General features: G+C 48.8%; 1 non-coding gene and 1 pseudogene across 1 annotated transcript; both read left to right on the top strand.

Annotated features, from left to right (window-relative positions):
* On the top strand, positions 1-191 carry LOC144764350 (U2 spliceosomal RNA). Its single transcript, XR_013596509.1, has one exon. It is a non-coding gene; the product is annotated as a U2 spliceosomal RNA (small nuclear RNA).
* Positions 192-1,130: 939 nt separating this feature from the next.
* LOC144764495 (U2 spliceosomal RNA) lies at positions 1,131-1,213 on the top strand (annotated as a pseudogene).
* Positions 1,214-10,779: the final 9,566 nt, after the last annotated feature.

The following is a 10,779-nucleotide window of genomic DNA, read 5'->3' as shown; positions in this document are numbered from 1 at the left end:
AAAGTTTTAAATAAAGCCAGTTGAAACTTAAAAAAAAATCTGTTCTTATCAGTTTAATATCTGATACGTCCTCTATCTGGGGACCATATATTAAATTGATTTTTGGAACAGGGAGATGGAATAGGAGCTTGCTCTGTCCACTCCACGCATCAACCTGGTATTGCAGTACCTCCAGGAATGGTGCACTTCCCCACCCGGGGAAGACAATGCTGTTGAAAAATAGACGAGAAAACGAAAGTAGCGCTTCACTACCAAACCTTGTAAAGTGGCGCTATTGTGTTTGCGTGTGAATAAAAGCAAACTGGTCCCCGTGTCTTGCCTTATTTATGTACTTATTTGACTTATTTGTCACTTTGCGGCACCCGGGCTGTGCGTTATTTATTTATTTATTTTTCGCGTTTAAAAAAGATAAATAAAAATTATTTCTTATTTTTTTTCCCCCTTCTCCATCCAGACGCTGCACTTTGAAAAGAGACAAACGTCAGAAAAAGATTGTTTTTCCAGCAGCAGACTTCCATTGGTTTTGGATCCATTTCACTGGGGAACGAATGGAAGAAGGTTCCCAGAAAGTCAGTAGGATGGAGGGAGGGGGGCTGGCAGGCAGGCTGGCAGAAAAGTGGACACTGCCCTTGGCTTCTCTGAGCAAGAAGAAAAATACAGAGTCCTTTTCCTTCTCTGCCCGCCACGAACGGCCAAGCCTTATCGATAGGCCTTAGGCTGCAGGGGAGCAGTGTCCCCGGCAAGCGAGGCTGAGGGGCCAGGGGCCGGCCATTTCCGGTCAGGGAGCTGTCCAGGGCATCCTGGGCTGATTCCCAGCATCCCCTGGCTGCCAGGCTTTCTGGCCAGCCGGCTGGAAGCAGTGCGCAGGAAGGGGCGGGGCATGCAAATACTAGAAAGAGGACAACGTGGGTATGCTAAGTGACGCCTAATGAGGCGACAGCCGAGGAGGACTCTGGGAGCCGGGAGAAGGCCTGAGGCCGGTGCCTCCTTTCCACGGCACATGCTGAGCTCTTGCTGGGAGTCAGAAAAAGAGGCGAAAGGGCGGCAGGCGACGGTGCAAGGGAAGACCCCGGTCCGGGTCAGCCAGGTGGATTTCTTCGGGAGGCGTTCATTCTGGCACCATTCTGGTTATCGCTTCTCGGCCTTTCGGCTAAGATCAAGTGTAGTATCTGTTCTTTCACCAGCACTCTTCGTATGTGCACTAGAACCATTTCTTTGTACACTGAGGAAAGACAAGATATATAAAGGTATCTTCGTACCAGGAGCAAGTGGGAAAAAGGCCAAATGCATCGCATATATGGACGACGTCACAGTGCTGTGTCCAGACCCTGTAGCGGTCAGAAGAACTCTGCTGCACACCAAACTCTTCGCCCAAGCATCAGGATTGACCCTCAACACAGAAAAGAGTACATGCCTCACCATCGGGAACTGGAACCACCTAGCCAAAGTGGAAGTCAAAGTAACAAAACAACCCACCAAAATCCTGGGAACATTTTTTTCACAGGATGCAGAAGGGAAAGAAAACTGGCCACCTGTCCAACAAAAAATAAACCAAAAGTTAGAACTGTGGAAAACGAGATCCTTGACAATGACAGGGAAAATCATGGTAATAAAAGCAATAATCCTACCCCTAATCCTCTTCACTGCAGTGATATACCCCCCAGACAAAACAACGCTCAGACTCCTGCAAAAAAGCTTATTCACCTTTTTTTGGAACTCCAAAATGGAAAAACTCAAAAGAACCATAGTTTTCAAACACCAAAAAAATGGAGGGAAAAAATGCCAAACCTGTATATGTACATCTTCACAACATATTTCTGCCTCTGCCTCAGAGCGATACATGAAGGCAGAAACGTGGCAGCGAACTTTGTGCGCTATGGAGTTGGAGACATCTTCCACAGATTCCAAATTCTACAAAGAACAATGCAATCACCGTAGCCTTTTTCCCCCACAAACTTTACACCTGCCTAGAACCCTTCATCACAATGCTGCAGCAACTGGAGGTCGACAAAGACTGCTTCGAAGCAAGAACCTTGCTTAAAAAAGAACTAGAACATTTGGAATAAATGGAGATGGTGAACAACCTAACAGAAAAACTCTCCAACGCAGTGTGGCAAAAAACCAACCACACAGACATCACAAACGAACAAAAAGACATTGCATGGCTGGCGCTCACCAACGCATTGCCAGTGAAAGCATTCCAACACCGAAGAGGACTGGCGAACTCAGCAAAATGCCCAAGACCTGACTGCCCGGTGGAAGAAACAACCATGCATTTTCTATGGAACTGCTGTTTTGCTAAAAAGTTTTGGGAGAAATTAAAAATGTTGATTAAAGAAATAACCTCACTACAAACTCTGAATTATGAAATTGTATTATATGGTATAGGGAGTCCACTGTCAAAAAATAAAGACAGGACTCTATGGAGGATACTCAGTAGTGCAAAAGAAAGCCTATGGGTTGCCAGAAACCTGCTTTTATTTAAACATAAAGAGCTAGAAGTGCAGGACGTCATCCATGTATGCCTAGACAAAATCATGGTGTTCTACTATGTTGATATTAAACAGCAAGGGAAAGAAAAAGCGGAAAAAATATGGAAACAAGGGAAATGGGAAGACTGGGTTTCTTAAACATAGCCTCACGTGAATACTGTATGCATAAAATCTTGATGGAAAACCGGTAGGTTGGTGCCTGCACGCACCCCCTACTCAGGTTCGAATGTACACCACCCAATGGGATTGGGTAACATGTATCTCTGTACATTTTTATAAATAAAGTATATTTTTACAACAAAAAAAAATCTGTTCTTATCCTGGGGCCCTTCTCTGAACAACAATCTATTGACATTTGGAAGCTGGTGGGGCACCGAGGCCTTTCGCATAACCAACGGGACATAGCGTGGATGAGCGCCCACAACTGCTTGCCTACCAGAACTTTTCAACACAGGCGAGGACTCACGCCATCGGCACGTTGCCCCAGAGATAGCTGTGCGCAGGAGGAGTCGATCTATCACCTGTTTTGGGATTGTACTTTTGCTGTTGCTTTTTGGAAATTGTTGTCCCCTTTTCTAGCAAATGTTGCAGGTATCTCCTCCTTCTCCTTTGATAAATTAATTTACGGCTGGTCACTCCCCACAACTAATGTCCAAACGGCATGGAGGGTGGTTAATTGTGGCAAAGAGACACTCTGGGAGGCTCGCAACATGCTGTTGTTCAACCGCAAAACGCTCTCCCCAAAAGACTGCAGAAACTTGTGTCTAGATTAAATGTACACATATTTTCAAGTGGACTTAAGTGACTTTGGCTCTCAAAGGGCGCATGAACTGTGGCACCCAGAGAACTGGAAAGGGTGGGTGACCTGAAAGACCTTCTTTGTCTCACGAACCCAGCCACCAGGTCCAAAACTATGGATTGGCATTTGTAAAATGGGCCATAGATAAAGCTTACTGCCTAAAGCCTGCTTCACCAGGCATATGGATAGGTTTTTTGACACATGTATACATATGCATATTTAAAGCAAAAATTCGGATGAAGTGCCAGATTTTCCAATAATTCGTTTGTTTTTATTGCATCTCCTATTGCTACTGTATTGACCTATGTATGTACTTTGAAAAAGCCTTATTGTAAAGTGATTGTGTCCTTTTTTTCCTCCTGTATGCACCTTTACTCATAAAAAAGGATTTTCAAAACAAAAATCACTTGCCTCCCCTAGGGGAGGGCGGTCAGTTGGGATGTCTTCATTGAACTTCGTGGGTCAATGATGTTCCCAGCACGGTGAAACGAGATGACGGAATCGGAACGGAATGTGACGGTACCGGAACGAAATATGACAGAAATGTCATAATGCATATGACAGCGATGTCATAACGTTTTTAGTAGCCCGGTATGCTGGACTGTTGGGCAGGCACCCCGAAGGGGGCTGACTGGCAGGCCGGCTGAATGGCGTTTTTTTTCGTAGGTCAGCAGGCAGAACTGGGCTGCTGTGCTGACCGGCTTGGGCTGACAACCGGGCTGATGACCTTGGATGGAACTACAGGGCCGAACAGCATGGCTGGAAGGCTAAGTCGCCCCCCTGTCCAGGCGAACCCTCCTAGGTCCGACCGGCACAAGGCCAACCAGCTAATGGCTGCCTGCGGATTGGTTCCCCGCTTTCAGCTGGGCTGGTTGGCTGCTGGATGGAGGTAGTAGCAGGACAGACCGGGGTTGGCTGAAAAGATAAGCCATGCCTAGTACCCCCTGGGCTAGTAGGCCAGGCGAGACGACTGGGTTGAAGGGCGAGGCCGCAGGTGTGGCAGACCGGCCCGACCGGCTGACTGAGGGTGTGACGGGTAGGATAAAAAAAAAAATCTGTTCTTATCATAAAAACTGGGCCAAATGGCTAATAAAAGCATCATACAAGACACCCCAATATGGGGTATGTCTTAATATAGTAAAGTATCTAGATGGAAACCACCAAAGTGTATGCCTGCGAGCACCACTCTTTGGATTGGCAAAATGTACACCACCCTCCAAGGGATTGGTTAAAATGTATCATGCACCAAAACTTTATGAATAAAGATATATTTGAAAAACAAACAAAAAAAAAATCTGTTCTTATCATCGCTTCTTGGCCTTTTGGCTAAGCTCAAGTGTAGAAATACACTTGTGAATAGCTAGAGGGCGCTTGACCCCTAGAAACCATTTGGTTGCTGGGCCTTCGCTCCACGGCTTGTCCGTGGCAAGGCTGCGTGACTGAGGGCGAATAGGTTAAAGCATAGGTGTTCACCTTCGAGGGACACCGGGCCTTCGCTCCACGGCTTGTCCGTGGCAAGGCTGCGTGAACCCTGGGCACGTTCCGAATGGGCAGAAACCTACATCAGGAGAGATACCTGGAGCCACCTGAGTGGAGGGACGGGCTGCGGCACCCTGGCTTGTCCGGGGCCCAGCTGATGCCCAGAAACTCGGGGGGCGAAGGGGAAGCCTATCCAAACCGGACGAACAGCCCGCACATAGCTGCGTGGCCAGGAGGCATTTTTCGAGTGACCTCGGGCGCACTGGGATAGTGCACGGCTCGGGGCCACTCACTCACGATCGAGAACCCACCCCAAATCGGAACCCCTGATCACAGTCAGGACCCAGGTGAGCTAGGGAAGGCCACTACAGGGGTGGTGGGAAAACGCACGGAAAGACCTAAAAAAGCGGGGAAACCCTGGGCGCACCAGCGGTGCTCAGCCCGGGGATACCCCGCGAGAACCGGGAGAAAGAATCCCTTAGCCTCGCTAAGCTTTTTTCGGGCAAATTCTCATTGGAGACACCCCGGGCGCACCCCCTTGGTGCTCGGCCCGGGGAGACTCCAAAGCAAACAAAGGAAATACTCGCATTCCAAAGATTTCTGAAGAAATACCGCGAGCCCCCAGGCGCACCGGCTGGTGCTCGGCCAGGGGGCACGCAGGCTGACTAAATCCACAGCTGGTCACTGCAGATCACAGGCCCACTCACAGGCTCCCCCCAGGGTCGAGAATCGGAAAAACAGTTAAGCGAGCCCCAGAGGCTCGGCCAGGGGGCACGCCGAGTAAAGAATAGGAGACAAACACACGAGCCCCCAGGCGCACTGCAAAGTGCTTGGCCAGGGGGCACGACAGTGGAGGAAAACACCCCTTGAGGGAAAAAAACAAAATTCCTACGTTCTCTGGCCGACTTTTAATTTGGAGAGACCCCGGGCGCACCACCTTGGTGCTCGGCCCGGGGAGACTCCAAAGACAGAAAATACCCACATTCCAAAGATTTCTGAAAGTACACTGCGAGCCCCCAGGCGCACCGGCTGGTGCTCGGCCAGGGGGCACGCAAACCGTCGGAAAACACAGCTGGTACAAGACGAACTCAGGAGGGCTCACAGGCTCCCCCTAGGGGTGGAAATCGGTGGGAATCAGTAAAGCGAGCCCCCAGGCGCCCTTAGAGGCTCGGCCACGGGGCACGCCAGTGCGCACAGCACAGCAGAAGTCACCCGAAGGAAATCGAATTTTCAAAAACAATAGCGAGCCCCTAGGCGCACCGGCTGGTGCACGGCCAAGGGGCACGCAAGGAGGGCCAGAAATAAAGGAAAGCGAGCCCCCAGGCGCACCGGCTGGTGCACGGCCAGGGGGCACGCAAGCGCCAAAGAAAGGGCGCTGAACACCCAGAAGATGGCAGCATCCAAATCCTACGCGGCAGCAGCTGGGAATGGACATGGCAGCAAAGACAACACCTCAGAGGACAGCAACAGAGGTAATATACCCACATCGAACATTAGGTTCACAGTGAGGATAAAAATAGAAGAAGATGCAAGAGACAAGCGCAGCATTAAACACCTCATGGAGGTAGTAATGAGGCAGGTTTTTAAGAGAGAGCCAGCGCAAACAAAGTGTATCCAAGACTTTCGGAAAAAGGGTATCTTTGACATCACACTGTCCTCAGAGACAGACTACCAGAGCTTCCTATACAATTATAACACCAATAGGAACCACCCTTAACTAGTCGGCTACAAGGTCACCCCTATCGCAATCCCCAGGGAAATACCTATGAATGTACACATGTACAACCCATTCGCACCTACCTATGAAATTGAACATTTTTTGTCTCGGTACTGTGAAAAGGTTAGAGGAGGGACTGAATTAAAAAATGAATGAGGGCATGGAACGGGAAGAGGAGGGTTATTGTAGTCCTGTCCCCAGACAAAGACGGCATAGGAGGGACTAAACACCCTCCCTTAAATTTCTCCATTGGCCCAAACCGAGGCTTCCTATACTACCCAGGCCAGCCAATCTTTTGTAGGCAGTGTTTGCAATTTGGGCACTCAAAAGAGATGTGCACAGGAGATGTGTGCAGAAATTGCGGAGTAAAAGGCCACAGGGTACAAAACTGCACAATTGCCAAAACGTGCAACCTATGTGGGACAAACGATTATCTATATAAAGAATGCCACTTAAAAGACAGCAACTCACTGTGGTACAGCAAGAAAACCAAAAAAACACAGTCAACCCAAGGGAGAACAGAGAGGAAGGAAAAGGAGAACCGAAGGGAACCACCCCCATCCCAGAATCACAAGACCTGTTCCCCAAACCAGAAGGAAATCAAAAACCCAGCAAACCCAGAGAAGAGCCAGAACCCAACAATAGCCAAACAAACCCTAGTGAGGACACACAGCACATAGTCACAGAAACCCCTGAAAGTCAGAGACCAATCGAAGACCAACTAAAACAAGAGCAGGATACTAGCAGTGCAGATATTAACCCCAGTGAAGCCAGCACACACATCACCGGTATAGTAACAGGACACAGAAGACACAGAAGGGAAATGGGAGATAGCGCAAACAAAAAGACAACAAAAATCAAAACTATGGAAAGATACACAAGAAATAGAACTAGAAATGGAAGTAGGAACAAATGTAGGGGAAGGAAACAATGAACAGGACACGGATTCAGAGAAGGAGAAAACAAATGACAGCATAGCAGCAGGGAAAGAATACAAAAAGATAAAACAAAAAGCAGAGAAGATCCATACTAGGACAATTAAAAGGAAGCAAAATCAGAACCTTAAATTCTCACAAAATGCCATCCATACCCGGCAAAAAAGAAGATCAACAATCAAATCAACTGAACTATCAATAGAGGGGTTCGACCGCCTATTCCCAGATTTAAATGCTGAACACACCAGAACAATATTTTCCAAACTTCCCACCATCTCAGGGAAACAGGACATAAGCATGACAGGGCACACAGCAGCCCTAAAGGAAATCTTACAGGCCCACAACCTGAGCAAGATAAAGAAGATCTTGATCCATTCAACCTTTTTCTAGGGAGTGAGGAAGAAATTCCCACCACTGACCAACAAAACGTAGAGACAGACACAGCTGAGCCCATCGATGTAGACGCATTATAAAACATAAATGATGTTACAAATCTACTTTCTCATGGCTATCACAATAGCCAGCTTTAATGTCAGAGGACTAAAACAAACACCCAAGAAAATGGCTATATATGAATATTGCAAACTCCTAAAAGCAGACATTATATGCCTACAAGAATGTCACCTACCTTTTAATTATGACTACTCATCCCTACAAGAGGAATGGGATTTAGGCCCATCCATATGGTCAGGGGGCGGGAACAAAAACGCCGGCCTATGCTTCCTTTTTAAAAACCACAACTTTACCATTTTAAAGCAAGAAAACATCGAACACGGAGGGGCGGTAATGCTACATGTTAACTTACAGGGTTTCAATTTCCGTGTTTGCAACATATATGCACACACAACCAAAAATGAGAGACACACACTATTCGAAAATCTGCAGAACTTCCTAGTAGGATGCACACCTACTATAGTACTAGGAGACTTTAACTGTATTATACGTACAACAGATAGAATAGGCCTCTGCAAAACATTCACCTTGGATAAGTCATCTGAAAAACTAAGTGAATTAATCTCCAACTTTAGTCTACAAGACTCCTTTACAACCTGCAACCCAAACACTACAGGCTACACTTGGATCTCCAATAATGGAAATACAATCTCAAGAATTGACCTAATACTAGTCTCAGGGAGCATCCCATGCATCTCCTCAAAATTACAAGATAGCTGCCTCTCAGACCACCAAACCCTAATCACTGAAATCAAAATCCCCACCATGCAGAAAAAAGGGAGCGCCTACTGGAAACTTAACACCACACTCCTAAAGCAACAAGACATCCAAGAAGAATTCCTAGAAAACTACAGAGTATGGAAAACCAAAAAAGGGAGCTTCAAATCAATACAAGATTGGTGGGAATATGTCAAAAGACAGACTAAGTACTTTTTCTCAAAAATAGGTAAAGAAAAAGCCACAGAGAAAAGGAAAATATTCAATGACCTACAAGATTCCCTCGCAAACCTAACTGAACTACAAGACGCAGGGATTCAAGTAGCACAAGAAATAAATAAGATCAAGACAGATATTAGTAACTGGTTCACTAGAAAAGGGAAAGAAACTATGTTCAACTCAAGGGTCCTGAAGTACGAAGAAGATGAAAAGTGCAACACTTTCTTCTTCAAAAAAGCCAAAACGAACCACACACAAATAGACGGCCTTCTAGACCACCAAAACGTCCTACAAAAAGACCAAAAAGACATAGAAAACATAGTAAAAGAATTTTTCACAAGGCTATTTTCAACTAAAGAATCTGAGGAAAAAACATGCAACGACCTCCTGGAAGGATACACCTCAGGGCTCTCCACAGAGGAAAAAGAATTCCTACAGAACCCAGGGGCGCTAGAGGGCGCACTGCTGAATGGCCGCGCTTTCGTGAGGCTCCAGCAGCCTGGCATCACGATCCTAAATTTCTCCTCTCACACTGCACCAGCCTGCCTGAAAATCCCCACGGAGGGGCAGCTGGCCGACCTTCACACTCGGTGAACCTTTGGTGGCTTTCCTCCCAAGAGCCCCGGAGTTGTGGCGTGCGGAACCCCCCCCGGCTGAACTGGACGAGCGGTGACGGAGCCCGCTGTCGGCCCCCTGAACTAGGTGAGCCCGGGGATCACCACGAGGCGAGTGGGCCTCGTGCACTTCTGGAGCGGCGCGGCTGGGGCTGCGGCTGGAGCGGACGTCTGGTGGGGACCGGAGGGTACGGCCACAACGCACTGTTTGCAACGCGGGGGCTGTGCAGGCGGAATACTCCGGCGGATCTCCAGGTACGGTCATGCTCACTGATTGCCGAGTTAGGCGGGACATATTGGCTCCATAGGAGGCTGGCAGAGAAGAACCGTGGGGAGACCTGAAACGCCCGGTGACCTGCCTTGCTGCCACTGTACACGGCCTCAAACCTGCCTGTTGCCGGTGTCCCAACGAGCTGACGGCTCGGATTGCCTGGCGCTCCTGCTCCTACCCTTTGGGCACTACATATTTGGCCGAAATTCCCGCGCTTCCCCGGCGACGCCTGTCTACTCCTGACTTTCATTCCTCATCACTGGGAGCCACCCCGCAAACGATCACTGGGCTTCCCCAAGTACCTGGCACATCAGCTGTAGGAAGGACATTGCTGCACCGCACTGCGTAGTGCGGGATCACTATATCCTCTGTCAGCCCACCTCCAACGGCGGTGCAAGCAGCGCGTCGGCGCGGAAAATTCCCATATATCGTGCCACCATGGGGAAGCCGGACAGTCGCCAGCCCAAACTGCAATTTGACACTGCGGCGCAGAAAAAGGCAACACGACACACTGGAGACGTGGGGCCACCCCGGAGCCCAGTCACGGAGGCCTCAACTTCGACGCTGCTGACCCCGGATATGGCCACCATCCTGCAAGAAATGCGACAGGGCTTTGCGACGGTGGTCGACAAAGTAGATAGGCTCACGTCTAGGATGGACGGCATTGCCCAAAAGATGGATATACATGAGGAACGCATATCTGAGGCGGAACGCAGGATATTGGCGCAGGATGACACGTCCGTGGCTCATGACACTCGCCTTGCCAGGATGGACAATGTCCTGAGGGTAATCGCGGCCAAGAACGAGGAGTTGGAAGCTAGGAGCCGGCGGAATAACATTCGCGTCACAGGAATTCCGGAATCGACCAACACAGGGAAGATGGAATTGTATGTCGAGAAACTGCTTTCAGCAACGGTTGGGGCGGAAGCCCTCTCGGCTCACTTTATTGTAGAACGCGCACATCGCTCCCTGGGTCCTCAACCCCAACCGGGGGCCCCACCGCGACCCATCATTGCACGCCTGCTAAACTACCGAGATCGGGATGCGGCGCTGAGAGCAGCCAGAGCGAATCAGAATCTGACG

The sequence above is a fragment of the Lissotriton helveticus genome, chromosome 6, assembly GCF_964261635.1.
Source record: "Lissotriton helveticus chromosome 6, aLisHel1.1, whole genome shotgun sequence".
Classification (NCBI taxonomy): domain Eukaryota; kingdom Metazoa; phylum Chordata; class Amphibia; order Caudata; family Salamandridae; genus Lissotriton; species Lissotriton helveticus.
This window is presented reverse-complemented; position numbering and strand designations above follow the sequence as displayed.